The sequence below is a fragment of the Dromaius novaehollandiae genome, chromosome W, assembly GCF_036370855.1.
Source record: "Dromaius novaehollandiae isolate bDroNov1 chromosome W, bDroNov1.hap1, whole genome shotgun sequence".
In the NCBI taxonomy this organism is placed as follows: Eukaryota; Metazoa; Chordata; class Aves; order Casuariiformes; family Dromaiidae; genus Dromaius; species Dromaius novaehollandiae.
This window is the reverse complement of record NC_088130.1, coordinates 6,518,977-6,530,158: the sequence shown is the minus strand read 5'-3', so window position 1 is coordinate 6,530,158 and position 11,182 is coordinate 6,518,977.

Sequence of the window (11,182 nt, the reverse complement as noted above, 5' to 3'; positions counted from 1 at the left end):
AGCCGGGCAGGCAGGCAGCCAGCCAGCCAGAGTTGGAGCCAGGCAGGCAGGCAGCCAGCCAGCGTGGGGGCCAGGAAGACAGGCAGCCAGCCAGCCAGCCAGCCCGCCAGCCAGCCAGCGTGGGGACCGGACAGGCAGGCAGCCACGCAGGCAGGCAGCCAGCCAGCGTGGGGACCAGGAAGACAGGCAGCTAGCCAGCCAGCCAGCCAGCGTGGGGACCGGACAGGCAGGCAGCCACGCAGACAGGCATCCGGCCAGCCAGGCAGCCGGCCAGCCAGCCAGCATGGGGGCCAGCCGGGCAGGCAGGCAGGCAGGCAGCGAGCCAGGGAGGGAGGCAGGCAGCCAGCCAGACAGCCAACCAGCCAGCCAGCATGGGGACCAGACAGGCAGCCAGCCAGCCAGTGTGGGGGCCAATCAGGCAGGCAGCCGGGCAGGCAGGCAGGCAGCCAGCCAGCCAGCCAGCGTGGGAGCCAGCAAGCCAGGCAGGCAGCCAGCCAGCCAGCCAATCCAGCCGGCCAGCCTGGGAGCCAGGCAGCCAGCCCGCCAGGCAGGCAGGCAGGCAGCCAGCCAGCCAGCCAGCCAGCGTGGGAGCCAGCCCGCCAGGCAGGCAGGCAGCCAGACAGCCAGCCAGCGTGGGAGCCAGACCGCCAGGCAGGCAGGCAGCCATCCAGCCAGCCAGCCCACTGGCCAGCCTTGGAACCAGGCAGCCAGGCAGCCAGGCAGCCAGCCAGCCAGTGTGGGGACCAGACAGGCAGTCAGCCAGCCAGCCAGCCAGCCCGCTGGCCAGCCTTGGAACCAGGCAGCTAGGAAGGCAGGCAGCCAGCGTGGGGGCCAAGCGGGCAGGCAAGCAGGCAGGAAGCCAGCATGGGGGCGAGGCAGCCAGCCAGCCAGGCAGCGTGGGGGCCAGCCAGGCAGGCAGCCAGGCAGCCAGGCAGGCAGGCAATCAGGTAGCCAGGTAGACAGCCAGCCAGGCAGGCAGGCAGGCAGCCAGTGTGGGGGCCAGGCACGCAGGCAGGCAGTCAGGCAGCCCACCAGTGTGGGAGCCAGACAGCCACGCAGCCAGACAGCCAGCCACGCAGCCAGACAGCGTGGGAGCCAGCCAGCCAGCCAGCCAGCCAGCGTGGGGGCCAGGCAGGCAGCCAGCCAGCATAGGGGCCAGCCAGGCAGGCAGGCAGGCAGCCAGCCAGCCGGCTGGCGTGGGAACCAGCCGGGCAGGCAGGCAGGCAGCCAGCCAGCCAGCGTTGGAGTCAGACGGGGAGGCAGCCAGCCAGTGTGGGGGCCAGGCAGGCAGGCAGGCAAGCAGCCAGGCAGGCAGCCAGCGCAGCAGCCAGCCAGGCAGCCAGCCCACACGGGAGCCAGACAGACAGTCGGGCAGGCAGGGCGGGAGCCAGGTGGGCAGCCTGTCAGCACGGCAGCCAGCCAGTCAGGCAGACAACCAGTGTGGGAGCCAGCCAGACAGCGCGGGAAGCAGCGCAGGAGGCAGATAGGCAGCCATCATGGGCGCCAGGCAGGCAGGCAGGCAGCCAGCACGGGCTCCAGGCAGCCAGCAAGACAGCCAGCCAGTGTGGGAGGCAGGCAGACAAGCAGGGAGCCAGCCAGCCAGGCAGTGCAGCAGCCAGTCTGGCAAGGAAACAGGAAGGCAGACAGCCACCCAGGCAGGCAGCCCCTGCGGGAGCCAGCCAGACAGCTGGGCGGGCAGGGCAGGAGCCGGGCAGGCAGGCAGGCGGACAGCGCGGGAGCCAGACAGCCAGTGCGGGAGCTGGCCAGGCCGGCAAGCAGCACAGGAGCCAGCCAGGCATGCAGGCAGGCAGCATGGGGGCTGGTCCGGCAGCCAGGCAGGCATCACGGGAGCAAATGCGGGAGCCAGGTAGTCAGCACGGGAGACAGGGTGGAAGCCAGCCACGAAGCCAGGCAGGCACAGCAGGAGCCAGCTCAGGCGCCAGGCAGACAACCAGTGAGGCAGGCAGGCAGGCAGCCAGCCAGCGTGGGAGCCAGCCAGGCAGGCAGCCAGGCAGGCAGCCAGGCAGGCAGCCAGCCAGCCAGCGTGGGAGCCAGGCAGGCAGGTAGACAGCCAGCCAGCCAGCATGGGGGCCAGGCAGGCAGGTAGACAGCCAGCCAGCCAGCATGGGGGCCAGGCAGCCAGCCAGCGTGAGAGCCAGCGCAGGAGCCAGTCAGCCAGTCTGGCAAGCAACCAGGCAGGCAGCCAGCGCAGCAGCCAGCCAGGCAGACAGCCCACGCGGGAACCAGACATACAGCCAGGCAGGCAGGGTGGGAGCCAGGTGGGCAGGCTGGCAGCGCAGCAGCCAGCCAGGCAGACAGCGCACGGGGGAGCCAGACAGACAGCCGTGCAGGCAGGGCGGGAGCCAGGTGGGCAGGCTGGCAGCGCGGCAGCCAGCCAGCCAGGCAGACAACCAGTGCGGGAGTCAACCAGGCACGCAGCCAGACAGCACGTGAAACAGTGCAGGAGGCAGGCAGGCAGCCATGATGGGCACCAGGCAGGCAGCCAGCCAGCACAGGCTCCAGGCAGCCAGCAAGCCAGCCAGCCAGCATGGGAGCCAGGGAGCCAAGCAGGGAGCCAGCCAGCCAGCCAGCGCGGCAGGCAGTCTGGCAAGGAAACAGGCAGGCAGGCAGCCACCCAGGCAGGCAGCCCCCGCGGGAGCCAGCCAGACAGCCGGGCAGGCAGGGCAGGAGCCAGGCGGGCAGCGCGGGAGCCAGGCAGCCAGCGCGGGAGCCGGCCAGGCCGGCAAGCAGCACAGGAGCCAGCCAGGCATGCAGGCAAGCAGCATGGGAGCTGGTCCGGCAGCCAGGCAGGCATCACGGGAGCAAATGCGGGAGCCAGGTAGTCAGCACGGGAGACAGGATGGGAGCCAGGCAGGCAGCCAGGCAGGCAGTGTGGGGGCCAGCCAGGAAGCCAGGCAGGCAGTGTGGGGGCCAGCCAGGAAGCCAGGCAGGCACAGCAGGAGCCAGAGCAGGCGCCAGGCAGGCAACCAGTGAGGCAGGCAGCCGTCCAGCCAGCGTGGGAGCCAGGCGGCAGGCAGGCAGGCAGCCAGCCAGCGTGGGAGCCAGCCAGGCTGCAGGCAGGCAGACTGCCAGCCAGCGTTGGAGCCAGGCAGGCAGCCAGCCAGCCAGCGTGGGGACCAGGCATCCGGCCAACCAGCCAGGCATCCGGCCAGCCAAGCAGGCAGGCATCCAGCCAGCCAGCCAGCGTGGGGGCCAGCCAGCCAGACAGGCAGACAGACAGCCAACATGGGAGCCAGCCAGGCAGGAATGCACCCAGCCAGCATGGGGGCCAGCGCAGGAGCCAGTCAGCCAGTCTGGCAAGCAACCAGGCAGGCAGCCAGCACAGCAGCCAGCCAGGCAGCCAGCCCACGCGGGAGCCAGACAGTCGGGCAGGCAGGGCGCGGCAGCCAGGTGGGCAGGCTGGCAGCTCGGCAGCCAGCCAGCCAGGCAGACAACTAGTGTGGGAGCCAGCCAGCCAGCCAGTGAGGGCAGCAGCCAGAGCGGGAGTCAACTAGGCACGCAGCCAGCCAGCGCGGGAGGCAGCGCGGGAGGCAGGCAGGCAGCCATCATGGGCGCCAGGCAGGCAGGCAGGCAGGCAGGCAGCCAGCGTGGGGGCCAGCCAGGCAGGCAGGCAGTCAGGCAGCCAGATAGACAGCCAGGCAGCCAGCCAGCCAGCCAGCCAGCCGGCCAGCCAGCATGGGAGACATGCAGGCAGACAGCCGGCCAGCGTGGGATCCAGCCCGGCAGCCAGCATGGGAGCCAGCCAGGCAGGAAGGCAGCTAGCCAGCATGGGGACCAGGCAGCCAGCCAGCGTGGGAGCCAGCAAGGCAGGAAGGTAGCCAGCCAGCATAGGGGCCAGCCAGCCAGCGTGGGAGCCCGCGAGCATGGGGGCCAGGCAGCCAGCCAGCGCAGGAGCCAGGTAGCCAGCGTGGGAGCCAGGCAGCCAGCGTGGGAGCCAGGCAGGCAGGCAGCATGGACACCAGGCAGGCAGGCAGGCAGGCAGCCAGCCAGCCAGCCAGCCAGCCAGCCAGCATGGGGGCCAGGCAGGCAGCAAGGCAGCCAGCCAGCCAGGCGGGCAGCCAGCCAGCATGGGGGCCAGCCAGCCAGGCAGGCAGGCAGCCAGCCAGCCAGCCAGCTCAAGAGGCAGCATGGGAGGCAGGCAGCCAGCAGGCCAGGCAGGCAGGCAGGCAGCCAGCCAGCCAGCGCGGCATCCAGCTAGGCAGGTAGGCCATCAGCGTGGGAGTCAGTGTGGGAGCCAGCCAGGAAGCCAGCACGGGCACTAGCGCAGGAGCCAGCCAGCCAGCCAGCCAGGTAGGCAGCCAGCATGGGAGCCAGCCAGGCAGGCAAGCAGAGCAGGAGCCAGCCAGGCAGGCAGGCAGGCAGCACGGGAGCCAGGCAGGCAGCACGGGAGATAACGTGGGAGGCAGCCAGGCAGGCAGCACGGGAGATAATGTGGGAGGCAGCCAGGCAGCACGGGAGGCAGCCAGGCAGCCAGCGTGGGAGCCAGGCAGGCAGCCAGTGAAGGAGCCAGGCAAGCAGCCAGGCAGGCAGTGTGGGAGCCAGCGTGGGCACCAGGCAACCAGGCAGCGAGGCGGGCAACCAGGTAGGCAGGCAGGCAGGGAGCCAGCGTGAGAGCCAGCCAGCATGGGAGCCAGGCAGGCAGGCAGGCAGGCAAGTGAGCAGCCAGGGAGAAAGGTAGTGCAGGAGCCAGCCAGCCAGGGAGGCAGGCAGGGCGGGAGCCAGCCATGCAGGCAGGCAGGCAGCCAGCCTTGAGGCAGGCAGGCAGGCATTGCATGAGCCATACAGGCAGGCATGTAGCCAGCACAGGAGACAGTGCAGGAGCTAGGCAAGCAGCCAGCAGGGGAGCCAGGCAGCTAGCACAGCAGCCAGCCAGCCAGCCAGGGCGGGATCCAGCGCGGGTGCCAGGCATCCAAGCAACGTGTGAAACAGCACGTCCAGCAGGCAGCTAGCGTGAGAGGCAGCGCAGCTGGCAGCCAGCTCGGGAGGCAGCGCAGGAGGCAGCCAGGCAGGCAGGCAGGCAGGCAGCACGGGAGCCAGCCAGGCAGGCAGACAGGCAGGGAGCCAGGCAGGCAGCCAGGGTGGGAGCCATCTAGGCAGGCAAGCAGCACGAGAGCCAGGCAGCACGGGAGCCAACGCGGGAGCCAGGCAGGCAGCACAGGAGCCAACGCGAGAGCTAGGCAGGCAGGCGTGCAGCACGGGAGCCAGCCAGCAGACAGTCTGCAGCAGCCAGCAAGGGAGTCAGCCAGGCAGGCAGCCAGAGTGGGAGCCAGCGCGGGATCCAGCAAAGCAGGAAGCCAGGCAGCGCGGGAAGCAGCGCAGTCAGCCAGCACGTCCGGCAGCCAGGCAGGCAGCTCAAAAGGCAGCGCGGGAGGCAGCCAGCCAGCCAGGCAGACAGCGCGGGAGCCAGCCAGCCAGCCAGGCGGCCGGTGTGGGAGCCAGGCAGCCAGCACGGGAGACAGCACGGGAGCCAGGCAGCCAGCGCAGCAGCCAGCCAGCCAGCCAGGGGTCCAGCGCGGGCGCCAGGCATCCAAGCAATGTGCGAGACAGCGCGTCTGGCAGGCAGCTAGCGTGAGAGACAGTGCGGCTGGCAGCGAGGCAGGCAGCCAGCGCAGGAGACAGCCAGCCAGGCAGCCAGTGGGCCAGGCAGGCAGGCAGCGTGGGAGCCAGGCAGGCAGGCAGCATGGGAACCAGCTAGGCAGGGAGCCAGGCATGGAGCCAGCATGGGAGCCAGGCAGCCAGCCATCCAGGCAAGCAGCACGAGAGTCAGCCAGGCAGGCAGCACGGGAGGCAGGCAGGCAGCGCAGGAGCCAGCCAGCAGACTGTCAGACAGCCAGTGCAGCAGCCAGCGAGGGAGTCAGCCAACCAGGTAGACAGCCAGTGCAGGAGCCAGGCAGCCAGAGCAGGAGCCAGCAAAGCAGGAAGCCAGGCAAGGAGCCAGGCAGCGCGGGAAGCAGCGCAGTCAGCCAGCACGTCTGGCAGCCAAGCAACGTGTGAGACAGTGCGTCCAGCAGGCAGCTAGCGCGTGAGACAGCGTGGCGGGAAGCTAGGCAGGCAGCCAGCTCGAGAGACAGCGTGGGAGGCAGCCAGCGGGCCAGGCTGACAGGCAGCCAGTGCGGGAGCTTGCCAGGCAGGCAGGCAGCCATTGTGGGAGTCAGCGTGGGAGACAGCCAGCCAGCGTGGGAGGCAGCCAGCGCAGGAGCCAGGCAGGCAGCCAGCACGGGAGCCAGCCAGACAGGCAGGCAGCCAGCACGGGAGCCAGCTAGACAGGCAACCAGGCAAGCAGCCAGGCAGGCAGGCAGCACAGGAGGCCTTGAGGCAGGCAGGCATCGCGGGAGCCAGACAGACAGGCAGCCAGCCAGCCAGCCAGCCAGTGCGGGAGTCAGGCAGGCAGCCAGCCAGCCAGCGCAGGAGCCAGGCAGGCAGGGAGCCAGGCAGGCAGGCAGGCAGCCAGCGCAGGAGTCATCCAGCCAGGGAGGCAGGCAGCGCGGGAGCCAGCCAGCCAGGCAGGTAGCACAGGAGGTAGCGAAGCAGAAGCCAGGTAAGGAGCCAGGCAGCGTGGGAAGCAGCGCAGTCAGCCAGCGCGTCTGGCAGCCAAGCAATGCGCGAGACAGCGCATCCGGCAGGCAGCTAGTGCGCGAGACAGCACAGCTGGCAGTGAGTCAGACAGCCAGCGCGGGAGGTAGCCAGGCAGCCAGCCAGTGCAGGAGCCAGCGCAGGAGCCAGGTAGCCAGTGCGGGAGTCAGGCAGCCAGGCAGATAACCAGCCGCCCAGCCGCCCAGCAGGCAGGCTGCCCGGCAGGCCGCCTGCCCGCCTGCCAGGAGCTCCTTGTTCCAGATATCATAATTTCTCTTAGTGGAGGTGAGCTGCAGAGAGGAAAAAGGCACAGGTGTGGAACTCCTACTTAGGGCCAAACTTATGGGAGATCATGGACCCTATGCCTCAGTCTGAGGAGTATTCTTCCACAATGAAAGGCTGGCTAGGGTCTAGGTGAACTAGGATGGAAACCGCAGTGAAAGTCCATTTCAGCCACTTGTGCTTCATGTATCCACTGGAAGTGAGCCCCCTTCTGGGTGAGTTCCATTATAGGAGCCACAACACTGGAAAACCCCTTTATGAACCATGGATAGTTGCTGGCAGACCTTTTGAACCTCTGCATTCCCTGCATGCTAGAAGGGGCTGCCAACTCATGACAGCTTCAGCCTTCTTGGGGCCAACATACAAGCCATTGGAGCCCACCAGGTACCCCAGGAACCACAGCCTTTGCTGGCAGAAGGAGCATTTCTCTCTGGAATAAAGTTAATGCTACTGCAAGCCACTCAGGACCTCCTGGACATGGTGTATGCATGCCTCATGAGTGGTGGAGTGTATCAAGATGTCATCCAGGTATGACACTACATCAAGCAAGTCCCTCAGGATATCATCAACAAAATGCTGGAAGGTGGCCAGAGCATTGCAGAGATCAAACGACATTACAAGGTATTTGTAGTGGCTGCATCTGGTGCAGAAAGCAGTTTTCCACTTATCCCCCTGCTGGATTTGGAGCAAATTGTAGGCTCCAGCAAGGTGAATCAGTGAGCCTCCTGCGGGGGTAGGACAGTGTGCCTTAACCATGATATTGTTCAGCCCCCTGTAATCTATACAAGGCCACCCCCCCCCCCTTTTTTTGACAAAAAAAAACATGGAGGCCCCAAAAGGAAAAGTAGAGGGGGTAGATGAATCCACATGCCAAATTCTCCTTGAGGGTTGCTAATTCAAGGCATAAATGCATCCAATGGACACCTCCTTTCCTGGGATCAAATCAGTAGGGCAGTCATGGCAATAGGGCAAGCATTTTGCCGCCTCCTTTTTCTCAAGGACATCAGCAAAATCACTGTATTCATCTGGGATCATTGTTGGGGGGCACACTTCAGTAGGCAAGGCATAGTCCTGGGCAGTTCAGGGCTGTAAGCTGTGGGACTGGGCAGAGTTTTTGTGATGCAGGGATCTCAGGGCTGAGGCTGTGTAATGCTCAGGGCACAGTCATGATCTGGGGCATCATACTTGGCATAGCTATTGCATGATTATATTGCTCCGTCACAGTCCTCTAGGGGGTCATTGTAGGGCTCTTGGCAGCAAGTGAGGTCATGGTGTTGGTGCAGCCACACAACTGCTCATGTGGTGTAGAGCCAGAAACACAGAAATCTTTCAACCAAACCACATGGGACACTGTTGGGGGAAAGAGCACCAAAAGGATCCCAGGACAGGCTCTTGCCCTCAGGCTCTGGGTATCCCCTTCCTGCAGGGAAGCACAAGGATCCCAACTGCCAATGATAGGGTTGTGCTTCTGTAACCAGGGCAGCCTGAGGATGACAGAAAAGAAGGTGATGTGCAGGATGGGGAAGGACAGAGTCTGATTATCCAGGTGCCGTGGTTACCCTAAGGGAAACAGGGTGATGGGCCTCCCTTGGGTGATCCTTCCATCTACAGCAGCGACAAGGTAGGTCAGGGCTGAATATGAATCCAGGCACTGTGAACAAAATCAGAGGCCACAAAACTATGGGAGGCCCCCAAGTCCACCAAAGCAGTGATTTGGATGGTGCACCCATCCAGGAAGGTGATGATAAGGGATATTGTGAGGCAGGGCTCTAATGCATATGCCCCTAACCACGCTCCTTTAGCAGTGATCTGGGCAGAAGGGTTGTTGGGGCAGGTGACAACATAGTGGCCTTTTTTGCCACAATAAAAACATGCCCCTACCCTCCACCTGCATTCTACCTCTTGGTGTAAGGATGGGTGGCACCTACCTCCATGGGCTCCACCTCTGGGGGTAGCAACGGAGGTGGTGCAGAACATGGCAGGGCTCCTTTGAGGGTTTGAGAATGCTCTCTGGTGTTCCATCAGGCAGCTCTCCAGGATGATGGCCAGGTCTGACAGCTGCTCCAGGCTCTGGAGAGGGTCAGTCCTGGCCATCTCATCTTTGAGGACTTCAGTCAGCCCTAATCTGTAAGTGGGCCATAAGGGATCCTCCCCACCCACCCAGTTTCCACATCCAAGTTCATGAATTGGACTTTTTTTAGTCAGCAGTGACTGGCTCCTCTGCCAAAACTCCAGCAAGGTAGACTCAGCCACAGCTACATGACTGCAGCCCCCCACACACACACACTCTAGAACAGTGAATAAGTTATTGGAATTTTGGAGCAAAGGGTCACTCTATTCCATATAGCAAGTGACCCAAAATAGAGCCATCCCCAAGAGCCAGGAGATTACTACCATTGCTCAGCTAATATCTGTTGACTAGACAATAAAGTTTGGCTGCATCTGACTAATAAACCCCCATACCCTCACATGATCTCCATTGAAGGGTTCAGGAAGCTGGGTAGCAAGGGACATCGTGGATGTAGGGGGGGGGGGTGTTATAGAAGCCTGCAGAGCTGTGACCTGCCTCTGTAGGCTGGCCATGGTCTCCTACAGGGTCTGAAAAGCAGGCTGTGAAGAAGTCCTAGAGCCAGGCCCCCGCAGTGCTCAGCTCATGACTCAAGAAGGCCTGAGCTAACTGTCAGGGAGTAGCAAGGGTAGAGCCGCTTCATGAAAGAAAACAAGCTGGGAGTCAAGGATGACCACAACCACAGGCAGTGACTTCACCAACAAGGGCCTAATCCCACAGTACCTGAGCAAGGCAGTGTCAATGATAGTAATAGGTCCCATCAACAGCCCAGCAATCATCAGATAAATGCAAGGTATCAAGTCAGGTCCAAGGTCTATCCAGCCAACAACTCATGACAGCAGGGGGCAATGGTGGAAACAGACCTACCTACAGCATAATTCACACAAGGCAGGAGGTATATGTGTGTGTGTTGGGGGGGGGGGGGGTAGTTTGGCCTGAGCTTAAATTGAGCTCCTGGGCCATGGACAGAGGGTATGGGTGGAGGTCCCGATGAGGTTGGGCAGGGCCTATTGATACACTTAGGGCCTCAACAACACTGCCTCTATCAATCATGGGTAGACTTATAAATCATGATTGAAAAACACTTTGAAAAATATAGCCTGAAAGAAAATAGCCAACTAATTGGCCTCTAGATATACAGAAAAAAACTTCATCAGGATGTTTGTTGATCACCCTGAGTAAAATGAGGGACTTAAGAAAACTTAAAACAACAAAGCCTACCTGCTCAGAGATAGTCCAGCAGGTGAAATAAAGCTGATTCAGACTTAGGTGAATTAGGTGATAAGAGACATTCTGTATCAGTAGGGGGAAGATCTGTATGGGCTTCACCTCAGGCAAAGTTTTAAAAGAATAGTCTTCTTATAGAGAACCAGTAGCATAAGATCTCCTCTCTTGGCTTTCAACTTGACAGGGGAATTGCTGAAATGCAGGAAAAACTTGAACTCTTTGAACATACCCCCTGCTGTCCCATCTGAATTTTGTCAGGGCAGCCAATCAAGAGAGTCTTTCATCAGCCTAATGCAGTTATGGAGGGTGAAGGCAACCAATGGCTTTGCTGCCAGTATGAGGGGAGGGCTACTGAGGTTGCTTGTTCAGCACACTTTGTGGGAATTCTACTGTAATAGGAAAACAACAGCCTAACTTGTACTGTTTGTGCAATAAAGGGCTTGTTTTAAACTGTGTCTTGGGCAAACGTGCTTTAAGAGTCTGTCAAATTAACCTCCCTTCTCTCTGCCACCTTCCATGTTATTGAAAAAAAGGGTGTTGATCAACACATATTGAAGCTGGCCATTTTTTTGGTGGTGGTTGTTTAAGGAGAAAGGAATATAACTTCATCTCTGGAACCAAATCACAACTTGACAACATGCTGATGTTGAAGGAACCTGCTCTGCTAATAGCATATGACACATCTGCTGTTGAGGTATATTTTTAGATTTCTTGCAGTCTTTGTCTTAGAATGCAGTAGGAGTTATGGGGTAAGAGGTGGGGTACAGGTGCTTACAAATAAAGATCAGAAGTATCTTCTTATGACGTGCGGTCCCATTGTTTCAGAAAACGTTCAGCCCTCTCTGGCCAAAGAAAGCAGATAGAGATAACCATTTTAAGGGCTGTGGATTGCTCATGCTTTTATTCTGAGGATGTTAATGGAAGCCTGTTTTTGCAACAAATGCTAGAAAGTAGATTGCCTGTATTTTATGACAGAACATGTTTGTGTGGAATAGTTGTGCTTTTCTGTGT